The sequence below is a fragment of the Mus musculus genome, chromosome 11 (genome assembly GCF_000001635.26).
Source record: "Mus musculus strain C57BL/6J chromosome 11, GRCm38.p6 C57BL/6J".
Lineage (NCBI taxonomy): Eukaryota > Metazoa > Chordata > Mammalia > Rodentia > Muridae > Mus > Mus musculus.
This window is the reverse complement of record NC_000077.6, coordinates 60,661,456-60,674,977: the sequence shown is the minus strand read 5'-3', so window position 1 is coordinate 60,674,977 and position 13,522 is coordinate 60,661,456. Positions and strand designations below refer to the sequence as shown.

The 13,522-nt window shown below is 45.9% G+C and overlaps 2 pseudogenes; both read left to right on the top strand.

The window, feature by feature from the left end:
* Positions 1-503: 503 nt before the first annotated feature.
* Gm12624 lies at positions 504-8,344 on the top strand (annotated as a pseudogene).
* Gm12612 (predicted gene 12612) lies at positions 3,397-6,155 on the top strand (annotated as a pseudogene).
* Positions 8,345-13,522: the final 5,178 nt, after the last annotated feature.

Here is a 13,522-nt window from a genome sequence, read left to right as displayed (position 1 = left end):
TTCTCTCTCTCTCTCTCTCTCTCTCTCTCTCTCTCTCTCTCTCTCTCTCTCTCAAGTGTGGGTTCTTTGCTGCATGCACACCTGCATGCTATAAGAGGGCATCAGATGCCCTTATAGATGGTCATAAGCCACCATGTGGTTTGTAGTGGCTATTCCTGGTTGTCAACTTGACTGTATCTGGAATGAACTACAATCCAGAAATGGAAGGCTCCCCAGTGATTCGTTCTGGAGGCTGGAGAGAGAAGTTTCTGGCCTGGATCTTGGTATGGAGATCTTAAGGCATAGTGGCTATGAGTAGTAGATTAAGGGAGGGTGATCTCTGAATTCCAAGGTCATCTGGGATTAAAGGTATGGTGGCACACACCTGTAATCTGGGCTACACCTTCTGCTGGAGCCCATATAAGGACATTGGAAGAAGGAAGACTCATACTCTCTCCCCAAGCCTGCTGCCTTGTTGGACTGAGCAACTGCTAGATCCTTGGACTTCCATTCACAGCTGCAGCTGACCATTGTTGGGAGTTGGACTGCTGACTGTAAGTTATCAACAAATTCTTTTACTATATAGAAGCTAAGCCATAAGTTCTGTGACTCTAGAGAACCCTGACTAATACCTGGTTGCTGGGAATTGAACTCAGTACCTCCCTGGAAGAACAGTCAGTGCTATCGACCATTAAGCCGGCTAGGCAGCCCCTCTTTAGTGGATTTTTAAATCTGAGAAGACTATGTTCATTGCTTTCATATTCTGACTAGAAACACAAACATAACCAGTTGACCAGGCTCTGACTTCCTGGTCTTCCCCATCACAATGGGCTGTGCCTTGATTTGTGAGCTAGAAAGCACTTTCTTTAAATTGAATACATTTCTATAAAAGGTAAGAAAAAGATGTGGTAAGTGCCTTCTCTCCCGTGTACTTAGGAAGTAGAGGCAGGAGGGTCTCTTGAATCAGGAATTTGATGCTGGGCTGGAGAGATGGCTCAAAGGTCAAGAAAACAGTGCTCCTGGGTTTAATTCCCAGCAACCACGTGGTGGCTCACAACCATCTTAAATAGGATCTGATGCCCTCTTCAGGTGTGTCTGAAGACAGCAACAGTGTACAGACATAATACATGAAATAAAACTTTAAAAATATTGAAGCTAATCTTACGGGCATAGCAAATAAAAATATATGGAAGGAGGGGTGAGGTGGAGGGATATAGGAAGATGGGGAGGGGGAGAGAGGGAGAGGGTGGTGGAGAGGTAGGGGGAGAGAGAGAGGATCTAGATGTGTGCTGTGGAACATCTTGGACCATGATGCACAGGCAAATGCAATTCTGTATGGTCCAGACCCACTTTTTTGTTTTTGTTTTTGAGATGGGCTCTTGCCATGTTGCCTGAGAGGCTTAGAACTCACAGCAATTCTCTTGCCTAAGCCTTCTTCTAAGGGATGGGGTTATAGACTTGTCAACAATGCCTGGTTATATTTCATTTCATTTTTGAGATAGGGTTCTATCATGTCCCTTTGGATGGCCTCAACCTAACAGAATTCAGTAAGCTTCTGCCTCTGAGTACTGGGTTTAAAAGGTATGAGGCCATCAACTAGGCATGAAGGATTTGTTTGTGTGTTTGTTTGTTTGTTTGTTTGTTTTTGAGACAGGGTTTCTCTGTATAGCCTTCGATGTCCTGGAACTCACTCTGTAAACCTGGCTGGCCTCAAACTCAGAAATCTGCCTGTCTCTGCCTCCCAAGTGCTGGGATTAAAGGTGTGCACCACCACTGTCCCACAGCATGAAGTATTCTAACCAATGAGCCATCTCTCTAGTCCTATTTAGTAACAAGTAAACTAAATCAGACAAACAACTATATAACATACAAATGAGGTATGGTAGCTTGGTAGTACCTGGAAACTGAGGCAAGAGGATTACTGCAAATTCAAGGTCACGCTGTGCTACATAGTGATTTCCAGGCCAGTTAGACTATAGAGAGGAAATCTGATACACACAGAAAAGGAGAAGGGCTGGGTACATAGCTGGATTGGTAGAATGCTTTCCTGCTATAAATAAAGACCTGAACGCAACCTAAAAGGCCTGGGTATGGTACTATGTAGCAGAATTTTTTCCTCAATTAATGTCACATTAGTACAATCAGAAGCCTGTGATTGGACAGGGAAAGGGGAGGTGGAGCTAAGAGTTTCAGAGACAGGACGATGGAGGAAGAGGAAGATGATCCAGATCCTGAGTGGCTTTAAATAGCCACAGGTGTCTATGAATATCACAAAAGAATAAAACCGTTGGGGTGACTTGTCTAATCTAGGTGGGCAGCTTGTATCAGTATCAATTGGCTCTGAAATGATGGTGTAGGCATCTTGTGAACTGAGAATATATTGATATATAAATCTGACTGATTATTTCTAAGCTTCTAGAGATTTGATTTACTGTGTTAAGGGGATTTGTGACAATTAGCCACAAGGGGTAGATGGCTGAATAGGTAGAAGTGGCTCTGAGGAAAGCAAACCAGAGCTGGGAAGACCACCCCTTGGGGCTAACCTAGAGCAGGAGAGACCAAGTGCAGAGAGTAGCTGGGTATAGTGTGGGATGGTGCAATTCTTAAATATTTCCCGCAGTGGTATTAAACGTTTTTTTATTAGATATTTTCTTTATTTAAGTGTCAAATGTTATCCCTTTTCCTTGTTTTCCCTCTGAAAACCCCTTTCCCCTTCTCCCTCTCCCTGCTTACCAACCCACCTATTCCCAATTCCCTATCCAGGGATTCCCCTACACTGGGTATCCAGCATTCTCAGGACCAAGGGCCTCTTCTCCCATGATGGTCAACAAGGCCATCCTCTGCTACATAAGCAGCTGGAGCCATGGGTCCCTCCATTTGTATTCTTTGGTTGATGGTTTAATCCCTGGGAGCTCTGGGAGTACTGCTTGGTTCATAATGTTGTTAAATCTATGTGGCTGCAATCTCCTTTAGTCCTTTCTCTAGATCCCCATATTAAATGTCTTTTTAAATATTATTTATTTCATGTATATGAGTACACTGTAGCTCTCTTTAGACACACCACAAGAAGGCATTTGATCTCATGATCCCATTACAGGTCTCTCCGCCCTGGGTCGCATCCACCAGTGTTGCGTTTGGGCTCAGCAAGCCTGAAGCAGAAAAAAGAAAAAGCTTAAAAAAAATACAAAGCCTCAAACATCTTAAAAAAAAAAAGAAAAAGATAAAAAAGATAAAAGAAAAGAAGAAGAGAGGAAAAAAAAAAGCAAAAGGGAAAAAAGAAGAATAAGAACCAGATAGCGACTTGTGCTGGGAGCCAGCCGGGAAGTGACTTTCACAGCTTCTGGCCTGCCTGTGCATTGGCATCTGTATGTCCTTCCAGGGGTGAGCCATCCCCCTCGGCCCGGCCCGCCCCTGCAAGCCTTCGCGCCCGCATAGCAGCCCAGCTCAGTGGCTGTCAGCACCACCTTCCGCGCTGCCCTTTGCAGGCACCCACAAAGACTTGATTTCCCCTTTCCCAGGCTGCTGTAACTGTAAACCTCTGGGAGCCCTGGGCCTGTATTTATCGCGAAACGCAAATTCCCAAGGCGGCAGTGAGCGCAGCATCTGATTGTCTCTTGACAATTTTTTGCCCCCTTTAGGAGGGGATTTACTACTTTAATTTTTATTTTTTAAGCCTCAAGCCAGGACAGCTGGTACAAACTCCAGGAGCGGGCCATATTGTTTTCGAGGGCCTTTTGTTTTGGGTCTTTTGCAGTCGCGTGCAAGTCGTGCCACACTCGGGTCCAGGCTCGAAGCCTCCTTGCTCCAGTCTTCCCAGGTGTAGCCTTGTTAGAAGTCCTCCTGGCAGCGCTCGGGGTCCTGGGGGGTGGGGAGATGAACGCTGCAGCCAGCAGCTACCCCATGGCCTCCTTATATGTGGGCGATTTGCACTCGGACGTCACCGAAGCCATGCTGTATGAAAAGTTCAGCCCTGTCGGGCCTGTGCTGTCCATCTGGGTCTGTCGCGATATGATCACTGGGCGCTCGCTGGGTTATGCCTACGTCAACTTCCAGCAGCCAGCTGACGCTGAGAGGGCCTTGGACACCATGAACTTCGACGTGATAAATGAAAAGCCTATCCGCATCATGTGGTGGCAGAGCGATCCCTCTTTGAGAAAGTCTGGGGTGGGAAATGTCTTCATCAAGAACCTGGACAAATCCATAGACAACAAGGCACTGTATGACACTTTCTCTGCCTTTGGAAACATCTTGTCCTGTAAGGTGGTCTGTGATGAGAACGGCTCTAAGGGCTACGCTTTTGTTCACTTTGAGACCCAAGAGGCCGCCGACAAGGCCATCGAGAAGATGAATGGCTTGCTTCTCAATGACCGTAAAGTGTTTGTGGGTAGATTCAAGTCTCGCAAAGAGCGGGAAGCGGAGCTTGGAGCCAAGGCCAAGGAATTCACCAATGTTTATATCAAAAACTTCGGAGAAGAGGTGGATGATGGGAATCTGAAAGAGCTCTTCAGCCAGTTTGGCAAGACCCTAAGTGTCAAGGTGATGAGAGACTCCAGTGGGAAGTCCAGAGGCTTTGGCTTTGTAAGTTACGAGAAACACGAGGATGCCAATAAGGCTGTGGACGAAATGAATGGAAAAGAAATGAGCGGGAAAGCCATATTTGTAGGCCGTGCACAGAAAAAGGTAGAAAGGCAGGCTGAGCTAAAGCGGAAGTTTGAGCAGCTCAAGCAGGAGAGGATTAGCCGGTACCAGGGGGTGAATCTCTACATTAAGAACTTGGATGACACCATTGATGATGAGAAATTAAGGAGAGAGTTTTCTCCCTTTGGATCAATCACCAGTGCGAAGGTGATGCTGGAAGATGGGAGAAGCAAAGGGTTTGGCTTTGTCTGTTTCCCCTCTCGTGAAGAGGCGACCAAAGCTGTCACCGAGATGAATGGACGCATTGTGGGCTCCAAGCCTCTGTATGTCGCCCTGGCCCAGAGGAAGGAAGAGCGGAAGGCTCACCTGACCAACCAGTACATGCAGCACGTGGCGGGGTTGAGAGCACTCCCTGCCGGTGCCATCTTAAATCAGTTCCAGCCTGCAGCTGGTGGCTACTTTGTGCCGGAGGTTCCGCAGGCTCAGGGAAGACCCCCATATTACACGCCTAACCAGTTAGCACAGATGAGGCCTAATCCATGCTGGCAGCAAGGCGGGAGACTTCAAGGCTTCCAAGGAATGCCTAGTGCCCTGAGGCAGTCTGGGCCTGGTCCAGCTCTTGGACATCTGGCTCCAACTGGTAATGCTCCGGCCTCTCGTGGCCTTCCTACTATTATTGCTCAGAGAGTCAGGTCTGAGTGCCCAGACCGCTTGGCTATGGACTTTGGTGGGGCTGGTGCCGCCCAGCAAGGGCTGACTGACAGCTGTCAGTCTGGAGGCGTCCCTACAGCCAGGCCAAACCTTGCACCTCCAGCCACAGTTGCTGCCACCGCTCCCAGGGCTGTGGCTCCATACAAGTACGCCTCCAGTGTCCGCAGCCCACACCCTACTATCCAGCCGCTGCAGGCCCCCCAGCCTGCAGTCCTCGTCCAGCGTCAGGAGCCCCTGACTGCCTCCATGCTTGCTGCAGCGCGCCCCCAGGAGCAGAAGCAGATGCTGGGGGAGCGTCTATTCCCGCTTATCCAAACAATGTATTCAAACCTGGCTGGGAAAATCACCGGGATGCTGCTGGAAATTGGCAACTCTGAGCTGCTGCACATGCTGGAGACCCCTGAATCCCTCTGCTCCAAGGTAGATGAAGCTGTGGCAGTCCTGCAGGAACATCATGCCAAGAAAGAAGCTGCCCAGAAAGTGGGCACTGTTGCTGCTGCTACCTCTTAGACAAGAAGAAAAGTCAAAAGCCAAATAACCGCTCATGGCATCCAGCTAAGGTCTGAAGACCGCCTAGTTTGTCTGTGGACCTCCACACCGAGGGCCAAGTTGCAAATTCAATAGGTCATTTTGTATCAGAAGCTCAATTATGAAGCACCTATAATTTTTCAATTATAAGAATAAATTCTCTGGGTTCTGTTGAGACCCAGATGATAACTTTTTTTTTATATTGTGGGTTCTGGTTTTTTCCCCTCATCCCAGAAATTGGTTTTGATGTACCCCAATAATTTAAGTTTCTCAAATAAAGGAAATAAAATTTCCATTAAAAAAATCCCATTACATATGGTTGTGAGCCACCATGTAGTTGCTAGGAATTGAAATCCGTACTTCTGTAAGAGTAGTCAGTGCTCTTAACAGATAAGCTTCTCAAAACACCACATTGGAGATGTTCCTAGCTAAGCTAGCTTAAAAAAAGAAAAAGTAAGTGGAAGCAAAGGACAGACTTTTGGTCCAATGTCACCTTGGTCTACATCCCTGCAAATGGAAGAGGTGAGAATGATTGTAAAGGGAAAGAAGGAAGTCCCAGGGAGCAGGGAGGGTGAAAGGAGAGAGCCTCAAACAACCAGGAGCACCCAAACCTACTGGCAGCTGCTTCTAGGTGGTGTCTGGGTGCTTGGCAGGTCTAAAATACCTGCAGGAGATCTAGGCAGGGTTGGGAGGGCTTAGAAAGAAGCTAAGTGATGAGAGAGAGAAGGATACCAGGAGAGGAGTCAGCTAGGCTAGTCATAGGGCAGCAGTGAGTCCCTGATTCTTGCAGGAATGCAGATAGGCTGACACACCCTATGCACTGGCATATTCCATCCAGGGGCTGACTAGGGAAGAAAGGATGGGGTGGGTCATCCCCTCTGAGTCCATTTTTCAGAGGAGAAAACAGGCTCTCAGAAGGAACAGGCCAAGGGGGATGTTGAGTCCCAGCTAGACTGGAATACATCCTGAGACTCCAATAAAGAACAGGTTAGGAGCTGGAGAGATGGCTGAGTGCTTAAGGGCACTGACTGCTCTTCTGAAGGTCCTGAGTTCAAATCCCAGCAACACATTGATGGCTCACAAATTCCATAACAAGATGTGACTCCCTCTTCTGGGGTGTCTGAAGACAACAGCTACAGTGTACTTACCTATAATAGATAATAAATACAAGTTAAAAAATAAAAAGTCAAAGATAATACCTTCGTTCATCCTTCGCCTGAGGTAGGACTCACCTTGACACAGGCCTGACCATGGATATTGGTATGAGCTCTTCTTTTAAAACATTTCATTTTCTCTTCCTTTACCTCATTGTAGAATGGGGGCAATATATGCCCCAGATTTCTTAACACTTAGTCTGCTCAGGCAACTCTTCCTTTAAGGCTACACGCAATTTGCGTGTGTGGATTGGTGTGTATGTGGTTTGGTGTGTGTGTGTGTGTGTGTGTGTGTTGTTGCTGTTTTGAATAAGGTTTCTCTGTGTAGACCTTCCTATCCTGGAACTTGTTTAGTAGACCAGGCTGGCCTTGAACTCAGAGATCTGCCTGCCTCTGCCTCCTCAGTGCTGGGATTAAAAGCATGTGCCAACACTGACAGCTGAAAGCGATGGTTATTTTACAGAGGAAGACAGTGAGGCCAGAGAGGATATTGCTTGCTCATGGCATTTGTAGAATTAGGATTTGACTCTTAAGTGTGTTGTTAGAAATTGAGGTAAGAATTGAACGGGGGCTGGAGAGATGGCCGAGTGCTTAAGGGCACTGAATGCTCTTCTGAAGGTCCTGAGTTCAGATCCCAGCAACCACATGAAGGCTCACAAATTCTGTAACAAGATGTGACTCCCTCTTCTGGGGTGTCTGAAGACAACAGCTACCGTGTACTTACATAAATAAATAATAAATACAAGTTAAAAAATAAAAAATCAAAGATAATACCTTCGTTAATCCTTCGCCTGAGGTAGGACTCACCTTGACACAGGCCTGACCATGGATATTGGTATGAGCTCTTCTTTTAAAACGTTTCATTTTCTCTTCCACTAGGAGGCCAATTGGCAGAGGCCAACATGCAGATCTTCGTGAAGACCCTGACAGGCAAGACCATCACTTTTGAGGTCGAGCCCAGTGACACCATCAAGAATGTCAAGGTCAAGATCCAAGACAAGGAAGGCATCCCAGTTGACCAGCAGAGGCTGGTATTTGCCGGCAAACAGCTGCAGGATGGACGCACCCTTTCCAACTACTACATCCAGAACCATTCCACCTTGTACCTGGTGCTGCGTCTGCGAGGTGGCATCCTTGAGCCCTGCCAGTGTCAGCTTGCCCAGAAGGACAAGTAACAAGATGATCTGCTGCAAGTGCTACACATGCCTGCACCCTCGTGCAGTCGACTGTTGCAAGAAGTGGGGCCATACCAACAACCTGCGCCCCCAAAACAAGGTCAAATGAAGATGAGGTCATAGCTGGAGTGACCCTGAGATCAAATAAAGTCCCTCCCATCAACTGGAAACAAAGTATTTTATTTATTCTTCCTAGTGTATGCACATGAGTGCACCTGTATATGCATACATCTATGATGTGGGAGTGAGGCACATACAGACAACTTGGTGGACTCAGCTTTCTTTCTCCTACCTTTTCCTTGGGGTTCTGGGACCAAACTCAGATCATCAGACTTGGCAGCAAGTGTCCTTTCCTGTTCAGCTCTCTCTGGTTCCCTGGCTCTAGGATAGCTACCTGTGGCTGTGAGCAAGCCTTAGACTCAGATTGGGTACAACTACTGGGAGGGTGGCTTTCAGGTTGCAGGGACTGGGGCCATATGATCCATTCCTGTCTGAGATTCCAGGTTCTAACACACTGCCTCTGCCATCTCCTTCCATTTCCTCATTGTAGAATGGGGGCAATATATTCCGCAAATTTCTTAACACTTAGTCTGCCCAGGCAACTCTTACTTTAAGGCTATATTTTTTTTGTGTGTGTAAGTGGATTGTTCAGTGTGTTTGTGTGTGTGTTTGTTGTTGTTGTTGTAGTAGTTGGTATTTTGCCATAAGGTTTCTCTATGTAGCACTGCCTGTCCTGGAACTTGTTTAGGAGACCAGGCTGGCTTGAACTCAGAGATCTTCCTGCCTCTGCCTCCTCAGTGCTGGGATTAAAAGCATGTGCCAACACTGACAGCTGAAAGCTATGGTTATTTTACAGAGGAAGACAGTGAGGCCAGAGAGGATACTGCTTGCTAATGGCATTTGTAGAATTAGGATTTGACTAATCCTAAGTGTGGTGTTAGAAATTGTGGTAAGAATTGAATGGGGGATGGAGAGTTGGCACAGTGGAAAGAGTGCTGACTGCTCTTCTAGAGGTCCTGAGTTCAATTTCCAGCAACCCCTTGGGGTTTCACCACCGTCAAGCATATAGGTGTACATGCAGACAGAGCACTCAATACAGATACAGATAAATGTGTGTGTGTGTGTGTGTGCGTGTATATATATATATATATATATATATATATATATATATATATATAAAATCAATTTTAAAACAAAATATAAAGATGAGTTTTATTTTTTATAATGTATTTATTGACCTAGTCCTTATTTTTGATAGTATTTCACTGGGTAGTCCTGACAGGTCTAGAATTTACTACATAGATCAGACTCACAGGGCAGCCTCTGGACTGATGATGGGATTAAAGATGTGTGCTATCACACCTGTCACTACACCTGGCCTATGCTTTTGTTTCTGAGACAGGTGTTGCTATCCTACTATATAACCTAAGTTGCTCTTGAATTCCTGGTCTTCCTCAGCCTCCATACCTGCTGCTGTAACAGGTGTTTAAGGAATCAAAAGGAGAAGAAATGAAGGAAGACGAATAAATAAAAAGGAAAGAAAACATGATTGGTGAAAAAAATAAGAAATGATACTTACATTCCCTAAGTATGAGGGAGGAGAAGGTTTACTTTAGTTATGTGGGCAAGCATAGAGGGGTAGGGATGTCTGGGAGAGCCCAGTGTGGACATGAGCTGACTTAAGCTGTACCATGTGAGGAGAGCAGGGAGTGGAGAGGACAAGAGGGGAGAGCAGTTGCAGCAGCCAATAGCCATGAAGGTAGAAAGAGTGAGTAACTACAACTTCTGAGGGAGGAAGGAAAATACAGCAGGCAGGTCTGCTTTGATAGTTAGACACCTCAGCCTTTTGTCCTGGGCTTCAAACCCAACATTTACCTATAGCCCAGCTCAAACTTTCTTCTTTTTCTTTTTCTTTTCCATTTCCATTTATTTATTTATTTATTTAGTTAGTTTTTTGGAGGCAAAGTTTCTTTGTATATCTCTGAAGAGCCCAGAACAACCTCTGTAGACCAGGCTGACCTCAAACGCAAATATCCTCCAGCCTCTGCCTCCTGAGTACCAGGATTGAAGGCATGCTCCTGGTACAGAACTGTTTTAAAAATTTGGCTAGCTAGTCAGTCAGTAATGCCTCTAATCCCAGAACTTGGGAAGCAGAGGCAGGCAGACTTCTGAGTTTCAGTCCAGCATGGTCTACAGAGTGAGTTCCAGGACAACCAGGACAAAACAGAGAAACCATGTCGCAAAAACAAAACAAAACAAAAATCAATCAAACAAACAAACAAAGAAAAAATTCGCTAGCCTACCAAGGACTAATATACAACATACCCTCCCACTCTGTAAGCTTTTCTGCCAAAAATTTATTATTTTTAAGATTTATGTCTACTATGAGTGATGTGTGTCTGAGAATGTGTGCATGAACCCACACCTTCCAAATATATGTAGGTGCCCTTCACACCAGAAGACAGCATGGGATCCTTTGGAAGTAGAGTTGCAGGTAGTTGTCAGCTGACTGAAGTGGTCTCTGGGAACTGAACTCAAGTTCCCTGGAAGAGCACTGGAAGAGAGAGGCCAGTGCTCTGAACCACTGCACCATCTCTCCATGCCTTGTATGAACAAGGGTTTTACCAGGTGGAGGAGATGAAAAGATTGCAATTCCCAGGGCTGGAGAGATGAGACCTGATTCCCTGTGTCTACATGGTGGCACTGTAACTCCACTTAAAGGGAATCTGACACCCTCTTTCAGCCTCCTTGGACACAGTGTAATAAGAAGACAAACAGGCACACAAAATACCTATGCACATAAAAATTAGGGGGAAAAATCAAACAAGAGGGCAAACCCTTCATTTACACAAAGGAAGAGCTGCATTGGGACAGCCAGGCGTCCCTGACAGGTCTCACCCTGTCAGCTCCTTCATCTCCTTTCCACAGCTTTCCAAAGAAGTCAACCAGGATTAGACTCTCAGGAAATGCCACATTCCCCCTTGCAGTGGAGATGAAAGCCAGTGGCCACCACAGTGTACCCATTTCACAGAAAGAGCTTGCCTTTCTGGACTGCTTCACTCCTGTTTTTCTTTCTGGAACAACAAGGCCAGTCTTTTAACACAGGTTTCTCCAGACAGCCTGCCCAACTTCCCTCTTGATCTGCCTTCAGCGACCTCCCTGCTGCAGGACTGTAAGCATGCACCACCACCAAGACACACACTGTGCACAGCATGAGGGATCAAATTCAGAACTCAGGGCCTGCTAGGTGAGCTCTCTACCAACTGAGCTACATCCCCATCTTAGTCAGGGTCACTATTGCTGTGATGAAACACTATGACCAAAAGGGCCTTGGGGAGGAGAGGGTTCCTCTTCCTCACAGTCCCATATAACAAACAGTTCATCACCAAGAGCAGTGAGGGCATGAGCTCAAGCAGGGCAGGAACTTGGAGGCAGGAGCTGATGCAGGGTCCCTGGAGGGATGCTGTTTACTGGCTTCCTCCTCATGGCTGGCTCAACCTGTTTTCTTTTTTCTTTTTCTTTCTTTTCTCTTTCTTTCTTCCTTCCTTCCTTCCTTTCTTTCTTTCTTTCTTTCTTTCTTTCTTTCTTTCTTTCTTTCTTTCCTTCTTCCTTTCTGGTTTTCTGAGACAGGTTTTCTCTATGTCATGGAACTTACTCTGTAGACCAGGCTGGCTTTGAACTAAGAGATCTGCCAGCCTCTGCCTCTTTTTTTTTTAAAAATATTTATTTATTTATTATATGTAAGTACACTGTACCTATCTTCAGACACTCCAAAAGAGGCCATCAGATTTCCTTACAGATGGTTGTGAGCCACCATGCGGCTGCTGGGAATTGAACTCAAGACCTTTGGAAGAGCAGTCAGTGCTCTTAATCACTGAGCCATCTCACCAGCCCCCCTGCCTCTGCCTCTTGAGTGCTGGAATTAAAGGTGTTTCCCACCAGGCCTGGATCTGTTTTCTTATAGAACCCAGGAATTTGTGCCAGGGATGGCACCACCCATAACAGACAGGGCCCCCCTCCATTAATCACTAATAAGAAAATAGTAAGAAAATTAATTTAAAAATGCCCTCAAGCAGGATCTTAAAGAGGATTTTTTTCTTTTGGTTCTTTCAATACAGGGTTTCTTGCACATCCTGGCTGTCCTGGAACTCACTTTGTTGACCAGGCTGGCCTGGAACACAGAAATCCGCCTGCCTCGGCCCCCCAAGTGCTAGGATTAAAGGCTTGTGCTACCACTACCTGGCTGCATTTTTTCTCAGGGAAATTTACTCCTTTCAGAGAAATTCTGTGTTCAGTTGACATAATATTAGCCAATACAATCATAATTTTTACAAATAAATTTTGTGGGTTTTTTTTTTTTTCCTTTGGAGGCAGGGCTTCTCTGTGCAGCCTGGCTACCCTGGAACTCATTGTGTTGACCAGGCTGCCCATTTTGCCTAAATGCTGGCAAAATTTAACTTCAGTATGTTTTTTTTTTTTTTAAATAAATGTTCTTTGCCTGAAGAGAGCTGCCCATTTTGGCTACATGTTGGCAAATTTTAACTTCAGTATGGTTTTTTTTTTTTTTGTAAATAAATCTTCTTTGGCTGAAGAGATGGCTCAGAGTTTAAGAGACCTGTCTGGGGTTCCAGAGGTCCTGAGTTCAATTCGCAGAAAACACATGGTGGATCACAACCACCCATGATGAGTCTTATGCCTTTGTGCCCTGCAGGATACATGCAGGCAGAAAGCTGTATCCATAATAAATAAGTCAATCTTTTTAAAAATATGTTCTCATTTCTCTCTCTTACTCTGTCTTTCTCTCCCTCTCCTACTTCCTCTCATTCTCTCTCTCTCTTGCTCTCCCACTTCTCTCATTCTCTCTATCTTTCTCTCTCTCTCAAGTGTGGGTTCTTTGCTGCATGCACAACTGCATGCTATAAGAGGGCATCAGATGCCCTTATAGATGGTCATGAGCCACCATGTGGTTTGTAGTGGCTATTCCTGGTTGTCAACTTGACTGTATCTGGAATGAACTACAATCCAGAAATGGAAGGCTCCCCAGTGATTCTAATCTGGAGGCTGGAGAGAGAAGTTTCTGGCCTGGATCTTGGTATGGAGATCTTAAGGCATAGTGGCTATGAGTACCAGAAGATTAAGGGAGGGTGATCTCTGAATTCCAAGGTCATCTGGGATTAACGGTATGGTGGCACACACCTGTAATCTGGGCTACACCTTCTGCTGGAGCCCATATAAGGACATTGGAAGAAGGAAGATTCACTCTCTCTCTCCCCAAGCCTGCTGCCTTGTTGGACTGAGCAACTGCTAGATCCTTGGACTTCCATTCACAGCTGCAGC